The sequence below is a fragment of the Marmota flaviventris genome, chromosome 19, assembly GCF_047511675.1.
Source record: "Marmota flaviventris isolate mMarFla1 chromosome 19, mMarFla1.hap1, whole genome shotgun sequence".
NCBI classification, from domain to species: Eukaryota; Metazoa; Chordata; class Mammalia; order Rodentia; family Sciuridae; genus Marmota; species Marmota flaviventris.
In genome coordinates this window covers 24,126,017-24,143,294 of record NC_092516.1, presented here as the reverse complement: position 1 = coordinate 24,143,294, position 17,278 = coordinate 24,126,017, and positions in this window count along the sequence as shown.

Here is a 17,278-nt window from a genome sequence, read left to right as displayed (position 1 = left end):
CCAGACCAGCCTCGCAAGCCTAAGCTGAAGGTGCCCAGAACGACCAGGCACAGTAGATCATGCCTGAAGTCCCCGTGACTCTGGAGGCCACCAAGGCAGGAGGATTTCAAGTTCAAAGCCAGCCTCAGCAACTTAGTGAGGCCCCATCTCATAATTAAAAATAAAATTTAAATTTAAAGTGCTGAGGATGTGGCTTGTTGGAAAAGCACCCTTGGGATCAACCTGCAGTACAAAAACCAACCAACCAACCAACCAACAGAAATAAAAAAACAAATGAAAAAAAGAAAACACCCAGGAAAAAGAAAGTCTTCTGTGTGGTTTCATTTGTATGAAATAAAAGAGACAGGAACGAGGGAGGCGGATTGAGATCCGAGTGGGACCGGACTTTAGCCAGGCTTTCCTGGTCCGTTTGGTTCCCTTAACTATTGTTTTAATTGTACAAATTTGGGGGGCGCCTTATGATAATTTGATACATATACACAGGATAATAGTCAAATCAGTGTAGTTAATATTTCCATTTCCTTAAATATGAAGTTTTTTTTGTTAATGTGTAGCTGTTGCACATATTTGTGTTTGGGATATCTCAACGAGGACACAACATGCGCTAATCAAATTGGGGTGGCAAGGTGTCCATCTCTCACCGTCACTCCTGGTTGGCTGTGTGATGAGGCCTCTACCCCTGGACTTGTGTAAGTGTGTCAACCTGCCCCACCCAGGAACCCCACAAACACTGAGAACGTCCAGCAGCTCAAGGCTGCCTCCCTCTCTGGCCCCTGGCCCCTAACACACCTGCCTGAGAAAACGCAAGGGTGACCAATGACTTTACCCTTTGGTTGTGGCGACGCCTGACCATGGGAAGAGTCAGACTTTCTTAGTGCACTTACTAAGAAGGACTAACACTGTGACTCCTCCGTCCCTGGGAGAGGCCCACACAGTCACTTGGGATCCAGAGGGCTGCTTCCTGGACTCCCTCAGATGCCAGAACCCATTGGGTTGTAGATGATGTCAGCATCTGGCATAGGATTTGCAGGCAACCCACCCAGCTCCTCCCAGAGCCTGAATTCACATCACCTCTGGATCACTTACAGCATCTAATGCAATGTAAATGTTAAGGAGTAATTGTTTCACAGAGCTGTTCAGGGAATAGGGACAAGAAAAATGTCTGTACACATTCAGTAGAGATGCAGGATTTTTTTTCCCAAAATATTTCCGCCTGTATTTAGTTGAATCCTGGGATGCAGAGCTCAGGGGTACCAGGGCCAGCTGTCTGTCTTTCTCAAGGACCTGAGATGCTAATCATCAGGAGGTGTGGAGCCCTCTGCCCTCCAGCTGGCCAGCAGTGGGCTGGACTAGTCACTTACCTGACCCACCCTTTCCAAATGTTCACTTCCCTGCTGCTACTGAGTCCCCCTCTTTCCCTCCCTGCCCCTCATCCGGCCCTTTCCAAGGCCCAGTCTCCTCTGTTACAGATCCATGGGCAATAGCTATTAAGATCTGTCTGTACCACTTGTCTAGGGTCTGGCTTTGCTTATCTTTGACCCATAGCAGCGAGGGATAGAGAGGGTGGAGAGGACTGAGACGGGAAGTCACCTGGGGCCTTCTGGGGGCTGAAGTTCTATCCCCAACCTAGTGTTGGTTGTACCAGTGGCTACTTGTAAAAAACAAAAACAAACAACAACGACAAAAACAACCTGTCCCGTTTTGATTTGCAAACATTTCTGTCGGTGTGTTACATTTTAAAATGTTTTAAAGCATTTAAAAAAGAATAACTGGATCTGCTACTCACCAGAGGTTTGTATTCAACCCACAGCTTCCTAAAATAATATGAAGGAAAAGTGCTGTTTGTTATTAGCTTTGGGATAAAAGCTGTAGATTTGGATGTTGCTGGTAGAATTCATTGTGGGAAGAACATATATTTTTATGTATTATTAGCTTCCTGAGAAGCTACTTGTATTAGATTTTAAACTTTCAAGGTTGAATCTTTCTTTGTTGTTCATGCATTTGTTGTGGTTTCTGTCTTGTTCTTGTTGCTGGAGGACAGGGAGTGAGCCCAGGGTGCTCTAGCCCTGAGCTACATCCACAGTCCTTCTTTATTTTGAGACGGGGTCTCTAAGTTGCCCAGGCTGGACTCGAACTTGTGAACCTCCTGTCTCAGCCTCTGGAGTAGCTGGGACTACAGGTATGTGCCACGCTGCCTGGATTTCTTTGCCTTTTTTGAAGTGTGTGTGTTGAGCAGTGGACACTCCTAGGGAGCAGCACCTGGTAAACCTTGGCTTTGGGGGATATGCATCCTAGTGTTGCTTTTTGATTTAAATTTTAACAAAAGCAAACACTTATCTGGTGCTTACTATGTGGTGTGTTTTCTCAGCACTTTACATGTGTATTAACTCATTTATTCCTCAAAATAAGTCCTTAAGTGTGAGTTTTCTCTTGAGGCACAGAGAGGTTAAGCTATTAGTCCAAGATCTCACAACCAATAAGTGGAGCATCTGGAATCATGTGGTCTGACCTCAGAACTCATGCTCTTAACCAGTAGGCCATCCTGGCTCTGCATTCACTCTTGTGAATGGTAACTGAACATTTGACTGCATTTGGTAATAACAATAATGTGCTGTGGCCTTTAAAACCTATAGAGAATTAAACTGAGCGTGAGATATTGAGTATGTAAATGGGCAGAGGAAGACCTATGCAGAACCAGAACCGTCTGCAGCAGCCTGTCCAAGAAAACCAATCGATTATCTCTAGTAGCCAGCCCACCCATCGATCCTGCTATCCCCAGTCAGATTCATGGAAGTCAGACTGCTGTTGCTAGTGAACCCAAACGGTATGGCATGGGGCCCCAAATGGCCAGGGCTTGGTTTATAACAGACAGCTTCCCTGATTTTGGTTCTGCCAAGCAGAGAAAGTGGAATGTGCGCCCTTCCATCACAGGGATGCCTGCTCTGGGTCGCCCTCTTCCGCCTTCCCTGGACAACCCCCCCTCTCGGACCCCTGAGACACCCCTGCCTCCTTCTGAAGCTGCTGCCAGGCTGAGTTTGCAGCCCTGCAAAGGGCAGGAGGTGGTGGCCAGCTCCTTTGCCACAGCAGACTCCAAGTGAGCAGCTCTACGTGGGTGGTCTCTACGTGGGTGGGCTGTCTTTCTAGAAATGACACCATTTCTGCAAGGAGCGGCCACCAGCAGCCTGAATGAAGTACCTGTGTGAGCTGCTGGCCATATGATCACACCTCTGTGGACATCTGACCAGAGCTGTCATCCAGCTGCACCTGGTCTGCCCCGCGGTTTAACCAACATAAAAACCAGCTCTAAGGGGTCCTGGGTACCATGTCCAAGGCTTCTGCCCTCGCCCACGCTCCTCCTGGTTTACCGTCTCTCTTCCCCAATTCTCTCTTCAGCTGCCGCCTCCAGATCCTCTCCCCTCTGTCTTCTGATGCTTTCCAAGCTCTCGCCAGTATCCAAGGCCAGGCCTGGTCCCCACCCCCAAACAATCAACTTGGAAAGGTTTCCAAGGACAGCCTTGGGACTTCCTTCTGGGATGCAGTGTGCCTCGGGTCACTGGAGGGGAGGCCTGGTCAGGATGGCCCTGCAAGACGGCTTTCCAAAGCCCCGTTCATCTCGAGACTCCATGGCTTCCCGATGAGACAGAATGATGGATGGAGCCCTGGTATTTACCCATTAAGGCAATGAGGAGTAGGTCTAATTTGTGGGATCTCTAACTGATAGTTTGCATTTTAAGGTTAAGATAGTTTATTGCTTCCAGATGGTCAGCTAACTTCCAGCCAGAGGAGCCTTACTGCAGAGTTTAAGAATAGCTATGATGCAGAGAGAGATTTTAATTATCATGTAAAGGATCTAATTAAAAAGACATACAGAAGTCAGCTTTTCACATGCTCAAGCCTATAAAGATGGGTAGTTTAAAAAATTACCTTAAGGAGGAAATTGGAAAATTATTCAATTTGAAACAGAGACACTTGAGGAATTTCTCAAATTTGGGACCTGGAAGGAGGCCGCCTGCTCATACCCAGGCCCCGGGTCCTCGCCTTGCTCCTTCTGCCTCTTCACGGCAGGGGCTGTGAAGACTCCTGAAACCCTTTTGTTCTTTATGAGTTTATTTCTGGAAAAAGGCAGATTCTTTTCAGTCAGTTAATCTGGAGAGCGAGCAAACAATTGACTGTTTTTTTGCCTTTGAACTGGACACCCCACGGGTTTGATCCTGACTCTTCCCGTTACTGGTGACCTTGGACAAGGTACAAGCCCCTTTCAGCCTCAGTCTCCTGCTCTGTAAACGGAGGAGCCCCTCTGCTGGTTTCTGGGGCACCTCTGAGATGAGTTTTGCACCTGTGCCTAGTCACAGGTGAGGGCCAGACCTGACCGATGACAGGTGACCAGTGGGGACAGTTCTACATCAGCACTCTCTTCTCTGTGACATCCTCTCCCTGGCTCTGGGGCTCTGCAGCACGGGAGCATTTTGCAAAAGGAGCAGTTGTGTTTGTAGGAGGGAGGTGACAAAGTCCTGCTGGAGGCCAACGGGGCTCTTGGGGCTTAATGACTTGGAACCAGGAAGCTGCTGATGAGTGATACAGTGACCCTGAATCGACACCTTCTTCCCACCTCCCTGCAAGACAGACCTCCTGACTGTTCTCCTCATTTTCTCTGCTTGGCACCGTCAGAGAGGGCTGAGACGGAAAGCTGAAGCCAGGCCAGACAGCCCAGGGAGGAGGCCCCGCCCGCCGTCCCTCCTGGGTCTCACAGCATCCCTCACCTCCCTGGCTGCTCTCCTTCCCCTTCCCATCCCAGCTCGATCCTGGGATTAATTTAATTAGAATAAAATTGAGGTCTCTGAATATGTCAATCCTCTTTCCCGAGCTGATGTCTCCACAGCCCTGTCTCCTCAGCAGAGTACAACGAGCTTGGCCAGATGCTCTGCAAGAAGACACACGTCCTTCTCCTGCTGCTCGGAGCTGGGGACCCTCGTGTGTCTGGCACCAAAGCCACTCTCCGTGATGAACATGCACCAGCCTGACTGCTGCCCCACAACCCGGGGTGTCTTTAGACTTCTGTGTCCACCTTTGATGGTTGTACCTGTTATTTGATGGAGGGGGTAGAGGAGACTGGCAGTGGGTGGGGCTGATGAGGGAGTGAGGCGAGGATTCTCCTTGAAGACCCTGTGGGTATCCCGACAGACATTCCGATTCCACACTCAGTAGGACTTAAAAGGCGGGACGTTGGCCCCGGTCAAGGGATGTTTAATTCATTACCTGCGTGACTATTGTAGCCTTATCTAGTCCTGGTGGGAGTCCCAGGTGGCTAATAACTCCCCGAAGTATCCTTTGCTTTCTTCTCGTCTTCCCTTTCTACCTTCCTGCCATGTTCAGAAGTCAGATTTAAAAGAATGGGAAGAAGATTTCCAGACTGGACCTCTTTGCTCTTGGGAACAAAGCAGAGAGAGAGAACTAAGCACAGCCAATGCTAGCCCCGTCCACAAGCCTCTCCTGTCCACGTGGACCGGCGGGCTCTGGTCACTAGGATCACGGGCTCTGCTGGGGGACAGGTCCAGTCACTCCTCCCGCAGACCACTGCAACGGAAGGCGGCTCTCCTGTGGAGATGCAGAAAGGGCTCCCACGACTCGGCACATCACCCTTCACTCAGAATCAGGAGAGAGGCGCTAACAGGCCTTTCCTGAAAGGAGGTCTATGAATGACCTTCAAACACGGGGAAATGTCTGCGACCACTCATCACCAGGGAAAATGCAAATTAAAGCCACACAGAGACACTATCTCATACCCACGAAAACAGCGGAGATGGAACCGGCTGGTGGCAGCAGGCACTGGTGAGGGTGCAGGAGAGGAGCTGGGCAGCTTCTCATGACACTGCACATGTGGGCTTCCAGCAATTGCATGCCTGTGACTACTCATGGGACTGACACACATGCACACAGAGGCTGTGGGGACCGTCCATGGCATTTTTACTTACACTGGCAAAAGCGAAGCTTACGTGTGTCCATCAATATGGACTAGAGAAAGAAACTGGAATTTCCTCCTACAGTGAGACAGGGTGTGAGTATTTTTTAGCATGAGAAAAAGAAAAAATTATCAATTCATGCTGTGATATGAACGAGGCCCAGGCTAATCATTGAAAGTGAAAGAAACCAGATAAGAAAAACTATGTATTTGTACAATTCTGTTTCTATAGAAAACAAATCAGTTTTTCATAGGATTGGAATTTTGGGAGAGACTGATGACAGAGGGTCACAAGGGAACTTTTTGGGGTGATATGAATGTTCTCTACTTTGAGAGTGGCAGTTGTTACCTTGATGTTTCAGGAACACATATGTGTTAGTCAGTTTTCTGTTGCTGTTTCAGAATGCCTGAGACAATCAGTTTAATAAGAGAAAAGGTTTATTTCAGCTCATGGTTTCAGAGGCTTCAGTCCGTGGTCTCTGGGCCCTGTTGCTTCGCCCCTGTGGCAACATAGTGGCTCACAGCAGAGTATGTGCAGGAGAAGTCCTGTTCACCTCCCGGCAGCCAGGAAGCAGAGAGAGATGCAAACGGGCTGGGTCCCAACATCCCCTCCAAGAGCACACCCACACCCAATGTGCCATCCAACTTCCTCCTGCCAGGCCCCACTCTCACAAGCTCCACCATCTCCCAATAGCACCACAGGCTGCTTCTGGGGGATGCATCAGCTCCAAACTATAGCAGCACATGTTGGTGAAACCTTATTGAAATACCACTCTTAGGACAGGTACACCTTATGTTACATAAATTACATCTCGATGAAGCTGAATTTGAAAAACAGTAGGAAAGCACAACCCCATCCGGGCCAATACATCAGCCGCAAACTTTCTGAAGATGTCGCGTAGGCTAGGGAGTTACTTGTGGAGACGTGACCCAAACTCTTGGCAGGAGGGCAAATCAGAAGCCTTGGTGTTTGCTCAGGAAGACTTTGGTGGCTGTTCAGAACAGGATGGAGTTTGCACCCCGCAAAGTCCCTCGACCACCGCTGTGGTGTGGCTGGTGAAGACCGAGGGACGGCGAGTGGTTCAGTGGTTCTATATAAAATTGAATTTATTATGCTCAGTGTAAAACCGAGTTACTTGAAAGTGGCGGGTAATAATGGAAAATCAGAGGCTTCTGAACTCAGAAAATGTCAGCTGGCATGCTTTTGTGGGCCTGCACTGAAACGTGAATATCCTAAGCTTAGTGTTGCTATTACGGCTCTGGAAGGCACAGGGCAGGTGTTTTGATGTTGGTTTTATGACTGGCTATAAAGAAATTCTCCTATATATGCTCGTGTGTATTGGGCACAAAGAGGCTTTCTCTTCTTATCGAATTCAAGTATCTCTTTTATTTCTCTTTATAGGAATAAATTTCTGTATACACAATGGAAGATACAAACCAGATTCCTGTGGACATGCTCACATTTCAGGCTGAAGAACAGACATGAGGGCCACTGGGGGCCACGCCTCCTGACCCACCCAGACCAGAGACCATGCGCTGATTTCCTCAGTTCATGAACTCCCCCCTCTCCAGCCAGTGCTTGTTGGGAGGGTCTCCCACCAACACGGAGAGCAGATGTGCACTCTGTGTGTCTCACAGTCCTTGGAGTGGCAGGATGGTGAGCAGATCACTAGGTCAACGTGGCTGTTGAGGGGAGCATCCCCAAACGCAGGGGGCATGTCCACAGGATGCAGGCTTTAGGGAGCTGGGGGAGATTTGCACACACACACACACACACACACGCAGACTCAAACACAGGCACGCACATGGTACGTACCTCATGGACATGCAAGGGGCCCATCTGGTGAGGAATCATGGGCCCTTGTCGTCCCCTTAACAGTCTCCATGAATGTGCCATCTGCAAATTCCTCGACCTACCTAGGGCTGGAAAGGAAATGAGGAAAGCCTGCGTCCTGGCCTGGGATGAAGAGGATGGGATCCTGTCTCCCTCATTTCACCACAGGGAAAGCCACCTTCTGAATACGAAGCAGAAAAGAGCACTTGAGTATAATTTATTTATTCGCCTAATTTACTAATGTGCATGGATGAGCTTATTGATCGCTCTGGCACAGATACAGTTGCCTCCCCCTGCCGGGTGCACAAGGAGCTTGGATTTGGCCGCATCTTCCTGGACATCCACTCTTTGTTCTGCTGCCCCTCTTTTCTTTTGTGCCGTAAGATACCTTCAACCTTCTTGTTGAGAGATCAATAAGAAGAGATGTCATTTGTGAATTTCGTAATGACATCCTGAAAGTGGTTGAATAATACAGCAGTCTGTGATGGGAGAGGGGAGGGGAGGCTTCTTGTCCTGCTCTCTGATTTCAGTCCGAACCAGGGTGGTGTCTGTTGTCATTTTCATCTAAGAAGCTGTGTGTCAGGCTCTGTCCCCTGCTTTCTTCAAAGAACCCCTCTCCCCCTGCGTAGATGCCTGATGTCTCCTCGCATCCATCCATACCCAGGATCACACCACCCCTGGCCCTGGAGCAGCCTGGCTCTGAGCTGGGTCCCTGGAGGCTGGGATGCAGAGAGATCAGATGTAATAATGCCAGGACTCAGCGTCAGGTGAGACGGGGTGGGGTGGGGGGCAAATGCCACTCGGAATCCATGGCCGGGTTCAAGACCCCTCCTTACATCCTGGTTCTCTTCCAGGTCCCTTGTCCCTTTGCTCAGTCCTCTACCTGGGTGCCACTTGAGAAGTGCCATCTTTTTTCCAGTTGGTACCCTGTCCCAGGAAAACAGTCAGACCCCTGCACCCCAACCCTTGGGCCCCTCTATGACCTAAAGACAGAGCCACCTCTGTGTATCTCCTGCTCCTGGTTGATCTGCCACTCATCACCTGTTACTGGTCCTTGGAGACTAGGGTCCCCCTGCCTGCCAGGGCCTCCTCCATCACCTGCCATCGAGTCTGTGCTCCAGTGCCCGCAGGTGCTTCCACCCACCTCCCCCAGCACTCTGTGGACATCACCCCCTGAGTGGCCCCAGCCCCTCCTGCACCCCGCGGGCCACTCCATCTTCTGCCCTCTCCCTGGGGGTGGAGCTCCTGTGCATGGTGGAGATCAAAAGTGGCCACTGGCAAGGCCCTCTTCAGGTTGCTCTAGGGCTCATTGGCCAAAGTGTGGCGCCCACACCCCTGATGGAATCAGGTGCTTTGGGGAGGGACACTGAAGCACTTAATTTGCACAGTGACCACATATAGTCTACCTCGGCTCAGAGTATATGGACCCCAGACAGACTGAAAACCTGGCTCCTCCGCTCATCAGCTGTGGGACCTCAGCAAGTTACTGATCATGTCTGTGTCTCATTTGTTAAATGGGAATGATAATAATGGCCCCTACCTCATAAGATGCCTATGTGGACCAAAATGAGTGAATGCATGTGAAACAGTAAGTTGAAATGTTAATGTTAAGAGCACGCAGGGATTGCACCTCATGAAAGTTGTTGATTACTTTGTAAATATTAGTATTTAAATTTTAGCTAATTAAAAAGAGAAGTGAGTTTGTTTAAAAAATATGTAAATGATAATACAGTTGGTACTTAAACATTGAGAGGTGAGTACACCCAACTGGGAAGGCTGAGCTGCTGCAACAGATCTCCCAAATTCAGTGGTATCCAGTACTTGAGTAATTTCTTGATGGAGGATAGGTACCTCAGGTTAGCAGGTAGTTTTCCTCCATGTGGTGTTTCTGGGCCCCAGGGTCCCTGTGTCTCATCGTCATCATGTGCATACAATGTCCGGGTTGGTGCCTTCAGGTTCTAGTGCACGGAGAGGGGCAAGGAATAGCATGGAGAGGCCCCTGAAGCTCTGATGGTCCCTCCCCCAGAGGCGGTACTTGCTCTCCAGCTCATATTTGAACAAAATTTATTGCAGAGCTCACACCTGGTTGCAAGGGAGCCTATCAGGTCTCAGGCTTTGATGGCAGCTAAATGACTTGGAAGGTAAGTGACCCGTGTTTGGGAAATACTGCTTTTGGGGTGGGTGGCAGGATTCTTCTTGAGCCCTGGGTCAGAAAGTAAAATGGCAGTTAGGGACTCCCCATGACAGGGAAGGGCCAAGGAATTTTGGGTTCACCTCACACTGGGTTTTACCTTATCCCACTCTCCACTGAGATTCCCACACTCTGTTCTCTTATGCAAAACCGGCTACAAAGTGTCGTGCTTTGGAATCACCTGGGACATTGCAGGATGGGATTAGGCAGAATTATACCCCCACCCTCCAACCCCACCAAAGGTGTCCTCACCCTAATCCTCAGAACCTATGGACAGATCCTCTTACGTGAACAAAGGGACTTTGCAGATGTGATTAAAATTAAAGATCTTAAGATGGGAAATCGGCCTGGAGTTCTACTCCTGAGAGTTCTTATAAGTGGACGATCTTTTCAGACTGCGGCCGGAGAACCAAAGAGATGGCAGCATGAGAAGAACTCAGCCTAATGCTGCTGGCTTCGGAGACCAAGGAAGCGCCATGAACCAGGCAAACTGGGAAGCTCTAGAAACTCATGGTGAAATTTAATCCTGGTTGAAAATGGGCATTAAGAGACGGGATCAGGTGCAGGGATTGCACATTAAAGGTGATTAGGGCACGAGTGCTTTTCCTCCTGAAGGATTAATCCATTTGCAGGTTAACGGATTAGTGGGCTATTTTAAGAGTGGGTTTGTCATAAAAGTCAGTTTGACTCTGTCTCTTGGATGTGACCCTCTTGCTATGTGATACCCTTTAGCACCTTTGGGCTCTGAGAGAGTCTCCAGCAAGGAAGAGCCCAAGATGTGCCCCTCCATAGAAGGACTCCCAGCCTCAGAGGCATGAGCTGCGCAGTCCTCGACTCCTTGCAAGCCACCTGGCACTCTGCCACAGCCACAGAAACAGACCAGCCCAGACCCAGAGGACCCCCAGAAGGGCCTGTGGCCCTGTCAGTGCTTTGATCTTAACCCAGAGAGGTCCCTGCCAGACTTCTGTCCTCCAGAACTGTAAGATAGGAAAGCTGTGCTGTTTTAGGACACCAGGTGGCCGGGGATTTTTCACAATAGCAATTGAAAAAATCACATTCGAACCTATATCCCTGGTTGAGAGGAAATGTTACAACGGGAGACGGAGACACCAAAAACCATTGACAGCAACCAGAGGTGAAGGGACATGGGTGACAACCAAGGAGGCTGAGGGACTGGGGAGAGTCCATTTACTTGTCCTTGGCCATGAAGTAAGCTAATGCTGGCCAAGGCACAACCCCAAGGATTTCCATTCATCCCTGAAAGTCACCTGTGCTGTGGGGACCCCAGAAGCCCTGCTCATTTCCACAGTCCTGGCAGAGAGCTCGGGCTGTTCAAGTGAACTGTCGAAATCACGCCTTCCTGGGCCTTTTCTCCAAACAAGCTTCCCATTCAGCAAAACAACCCAAGAAGCTGTGGTTGCAAAGGCCACCCTCCAGAGGCTCCGTGACACCCCCAGGTAGCCAGTCTTGAGCCCAAGCCACCAACCTTTACACAGAAGTCATTCCAGCAAATATAAAATGAGGAAAGCAACTATAAAATGAGGGTTTCATGAATTCACATCCACATGGCCCTGGTGGGCAGGTCGTGGGCAAAGGAAACTCCATCCAAAACACCCAGAGCTGGGTTCTAGACTTCCGAGAAAGAACAGGATTGGGGCCTAATAAATGCCTCCAGCCCACCCCCCACCTCCCCCCGAGCACCCATCCTTTTTCTGGCTAGCTGGGAGCATGACTTGTTGGGCAGGACCAGGGCTGGCTGGGCAGGGCAGGTCGGGTGTGGGGCTGAGTGTGGAAGCTTTCTGGAGCCTTCTGGCCCTTTCATGAATCATGCCTCCCTGAGCCCCTGGTCGTCCCCTGCCTTTGCCAGCTGCCTGGTCCACTGGGGCTTGAGTCCTCTGAGCAGTGTCAGTCTCACGTAGTGGTGATGGTACACAGGGAAAGCCCCGCCCCCATCTCTCCTACATGCACCCCAAAGCCAGCTCAGACCCCATCCCTGCTCTTCCCCAGGAGCAAGCGACAGTGACCAGATGCTGCAGGCCTTGGGAGGCTCCTTCTACTCGCTGATCGCTCATTTTCACTTACAGCATATAAAGACAGTCTCAGGGTTCTACAAACGTTTACTAAACCAAGAAAAGATGCATACATCAATGAGAGGCTTCAGCTGAGCTACATTTCAGGAGAGCATTGCAGGCCAGGCAGCACCCGGGGTGTCATCTGGGGGCTGTAAGTGAAAAGATGGGCACAGAGACAGAAGGAGCGAGAGGGCATGTGCTAGGGCAGACGGCTCGACTGGTTCCCCAAGGGCTGTGACTCTGTACACAAGCAAGACAAGGTGGGACAGGCCCAGCTCACCATCCCCCAGGGGTAGGTCGCATTGTTTTTCCCAACAACAATGTAATAACTTCGGTGTTGTGCTTTATTCCCTGTTTCCCTCTCCTCCTAGACAATAAGCTCCAGGTGTGCAGAGAATATCTATCTCTGTGCTCTGCACAGAATGGTACACTGCAAGCACTCAATAAATGTTTAATGACTAAGTCATTGAATAGACACTTCACGGATTGGCAGATCAATCTGTGGATGATCTGTTGATTAAAAAGGTGCCCAGATTAAGAACTCTTTTGATGGGGTTTCCACGGAGGAGCTGGTGGCTGAACTGGAACTTCAGACTCTTGAGTTTTAGAGGTGATCCATCAGCAGAGAGAGTCAAGTTCAGCCCCAGGGCTGGTGTGCACTTGGCAGGCAGGGAGATGCTGATTGCTTTTTCAGGGTGGACTGTTGGGAAAAGATGTGGAACAGTGTGCTTGTGTGTGCATATTTATTTAGGACTTGTGTACACGTGGGACTGTGGGTATGAATTGTGTCTATTAGAACACAGAAGTTCTGTGTCTGCTTCCTGCTTTCCAGTGGGTGCTGTGTGCCCACCCTCTGAGCTGCTGGTGAGCCTGGGGCGAGAGGTGTGGCCTGGATGGGGGACCTGGTGCCGATGCCTGTTTCCCCCAATGCCTAGGCTTCCTCAGGGATGGTGATTTTAATGGCAATAGCAATGCCCAATATTTATTGAGTACTGAGAGGCTGAAATACAAACAATGGCCAGACCAAAGATGATAGGACCCCACTTTCCAGCCTTGCAGCAATCTGCCCAGAAAACCAATCCGTGACCTCCCAGCATTCTGTTGTAACAGCCAGAGCTTCTGGATGCCCTGCTTCCTCCCCAGGATCCACTAAAGCAAGCCTAACTGACTCCCCCAACTAGTCACACTGTTAACCTTTTTGGTTAGCCTACCTCTGGCTTCCCCAGGCCAGCAGCCTCCAATCAGAGCACACCTGAAACCCTCTGTTTTTCCACGATGAATGCTCCCTCTCCTCTGTGTGCCCTTGAGCTTCTGTCCAGTACAAATGATGGTGAACTGCCCCTTTGAAATAGCAAGCCCTGAATAAACAGCCTGTGTTTGTTTCCATTTGAGTGGCCTTGGTTTGTTTCTGTGGTGCTTACTGTATGCCCAGCACTGAGCTAGGTGATGTGCACATATTTGCCTGTTTATCCTTGTCACTTCAGGAGATAGCTTTATGTATGAGTGTTATTGATGTTTACCCAGAGAAGTTAGAAAATTTGTCCACAGTCTCACAGGACTTCACTGGTGAGTCTGGGTTAAAGCATACACAATGCCCTGCAGAGACCATGAGCACATGCAATAGGATAAGTCATTTGTCTCCCCTCTTAGCTCTCCCCACGACTATTACCTGAAGTGGGGAAGTGGATTTGTGCCTTTTTTCTGTCTTTAAAATAACTCCTCTACCACAGAACTCAGGGTTCCATGAGAGACCTTGTCCCCTGCTTCTGGCAGAAGTAAGTTGAATCCTCTCTAGGGCAATGAACCCCAGTTTTTCTTGGTGAACTTGCAAGTCTTTTGACCCCTCTGGTAGACTAGTGTGAGGTGCAATAATGAGTTGCATAAAGATGAGTGAGGCTTCCAAGCCAATAGTGAGCAGAGTGAACTGTAGTTGAAGAGTAAAGATGTGTTTAGAATCAAATCCCTCAGCAACTCTGGACAGGGACAGTGGGTTCCTTTCCAGCTTGCTAGAGCAGAAGGCAAGCAAGCCAACAAACCAGTCTCTTCAAAGAGCATTTGTAGTTCCACCATGTTTTATGATGGGGGAAAAAATTCTGGAGGCATCCAAGATAAAATTCTAACTTTAAAGTCAAGACTGATCTGCTCCTTGGTGACAGAGATGGGGGCAGACCCAGACCTCTGGGTGAGCAGGTCACAGAGCCCTGAAGTCCTGTCAAGTTCTTTCTCTAGCTGGACTGGAGCAAATCACATGCAGACTGATGGCGCTACAGCTTGAGGCAGGTCACCTAGCCCTTTGGGAGCCTCAAGGTCAGGATGGTGCAGACTCTTATCCTGTCTGCGATCTGCGAGGATGTCAGGTAAGTGAATCCATGTGCTCCTGCCAGGTCTGGGGAGTCAGTCACTCAACTGGCAGAACCTATTTCATTTAGCTCCTTCCTACCAATCTCACCTCCATCTACACCCTGTGTGGCCTGAGTCCTCCACCAGGATCTGAAGGCAACCTGATAGTTCCATCAGCCTTAGGTACCTTGTTCCACTGTTTTCAGAAGCAGCTGGCACATGAAAAATATTTAACTGATTATGTTCTTGTATAAACCACTCTCCCTGATCCTCAGATCCAACTAAAGGCAGATCAAAAAAATATATATATATTTTTAAATTGCATCCTTTCTGAACAGGCGCTGACTTCTTTCTTGTTATTCCCTACACAATACAATGTAACAACTATTTCCATAGCGTTGACATTGCATTGGGTATAAATAACCTAAGCAAATGCTACATTTCACCTAAGGGACTTGAGCCTCTGAGAGTTTTTTTTGTGTGTGTGTGTGTGTGTGTGTGTGTGTGTGTGTCTAAGAAGAAGCACCCACAGATACATGGGTGTGGGGGTTCTTTAATTTTTAGGGTCACAGACCACATGAGAATCTAATGAAAGTTATAGGGTCCCCCCCCTGGGAAAAATTCCCAGATGGCCACACACATAATTTTTGGTATCTTATTGAGAAGTCCTCACAGATTTCTGAAGTCTTCCCGGGCACTTCTGGGGACACAAACTGGACACAGAATGTGCCTTTGAGCAGAATGAAGAGCCCAACTAAAGTTAGACACCACCTGTGGGTAATGTCCTCAAGCTCTGGTGTGCTCTGGGTTTCCCTGAGTGCCCTGGGTTTCCCTGGGTGCCTCAGTTGGAGAGAAGGGTGATTGGGCGATCGGCATTGCCCGGCAGGGCGTGGCGGGGCAGGTGGGAGCATGTGTGGGGAGGTCGGTCGCTATTAGAAGTGTGCTTGAAATAAATGAGTGACCATGAACTCCAAGAGGGTGCAGGAGGAACTGAGAGCTGGTGGGAAGCTCTACACTGGGCAGGAAGAGAAGCGGCACCCGGAGAAGGTGCTTGGTTAGAGTTGAGCATGGAAGAGGTGAAAGACAAGAGTGGCCGCCTGAGCTCAGGTTGGGACTCTGGAGCGATGGCCCTGAAGGCGGAGCTCAGGGTGTAAGCGCCACAGGCCCCTGGAGAGAAATCAGGGAGAGAAGCCAGCTCTCCAAAGTTGGTCTTGCCTGGATCCCTCTCATCTCCATCTCTGAAGTCTGTTTCCTCCACTTTCTTTTTTGTCTTTCCCATCTCCAAATATGCACAAGCTCGGGAGTCAGACTCCTGGGTACCGAGCCCACCATCTCAGCCTTCCCAGCTCAGGCCTGAGTGAGGCTTCCAAACTGACTTTCAGATGTGTGTGTTGAAGGTGCTGGTGTTGGCACTCAGAAGGTGACACCCCAAAGTATGGCAACGTTGGCTGCTAAGTACTTCAACCAAGGAGATCAGATGGCTCAGAAGTAGCCTTCAAAGCAAAGTCTCTGTCCTGCTTTGTTGGGTCTCCCACTGTCTTTCATAGCCACCAGAATTCCTCTTCCCCCAAGGTGGGTCATAGAAACTAGACCCCCCCACCCCCAACCAGCCATGAAACCTATGGAGTTCCTCTCTCCCTTCTTTGTTAAAGATGCTCATTCCAGAGGGGTCCTGCCCTGAGCGGCACAGAGAAGGCAGCAGAAGGCGGACACAGGGGTCGGGCAGGGTTGTCCCTTGGTCTATCACCGGCAGATCAGATCCCTTTCTCCAGTCACCTTTCTGCACAGCTGTCCAGTCTTCATTGGATCTAAACATAAAATAAAGCTGTCCCCAGGTCTGTGGGCCCTTGTATCTGAAGGCTTCAGTGCCACATGAAACTGTGATGAAACAATGTGTCAGGCTTTGCTCTTCTTAACCTGTTATTATAGGAGTGTGGGCTGTGCCCCTTGTGATGGGTGAGGAACACTGTGCACCTTTCCGCCCCTGTGACAGCTTCCATCTGTAGTGGATAAAATGACACCTGACTCAACTGGGTATTCAGTGGGATAATCTGGGGACCTCATCTGCCTCTGTGCCTATCATGCCAGAACTGCTTGGTAGCCCAGATTTCTTCCCCCACTTCCCTCCTACCCAACATGTGTGGTAAAAAGTGTCTTTCGATGGGGCTTTTCATTTAACTACTTTGTTTCCACTTTCTTATAGTTTATACCAAGCAAACACCATGAGGAATCTATTAGACAGAGTTCCAAGAGAATGAAATAAAAAGAGGGTTAGGTTTTTTAATGTACTTTTCTATGTTAAAAGTCAATATTTGAAATAACGAGCAAAACAACACCCGTTCGCTTAGACAAACACCAAACAGGAATAGAAATCCAATGAGATGGAAACGATGAGGCTGCTGGTGGAAACCACCAAGTTCATTTGGTTTTACTGTCTAATTTTTATTAGTTGGCAGCCTGGTTTCTTTTTCAGGCCTAAGGAATTAAGTGGATCAACGAGGGGGTTTGGATTTCAGCATTTGGAGCTCCTGGTTTTGGAAGGAGGAAGAGGTCATGGAAATCCAGTAGCCAAAGAAACACGCTTCTTGTAATAAAATGCCAACCGAGGTGCGGCGGTCACAGAAACGGTGACAGAGACGGTCAGAATTCTCTCCCGGAGAGAACCTCCCCTGCCCGCTAATGCCGGGCCTGGCTCCGAAAGTCACAGAATCCGTGTCTCCAGGCCAGATTTTCCCTCTAGCCATTCCTGGCCACGCAAAGCGGAGCTGCGAGCACACAGAAAGGGATGTCTTCATCGCCAGCCGGGATGGAACGAACCCGCCCGCTCGGGGAGAGCTGAGAACCAGGGTCCCTCCGGCGCCGGCCGCAGCCAGCATGACTTG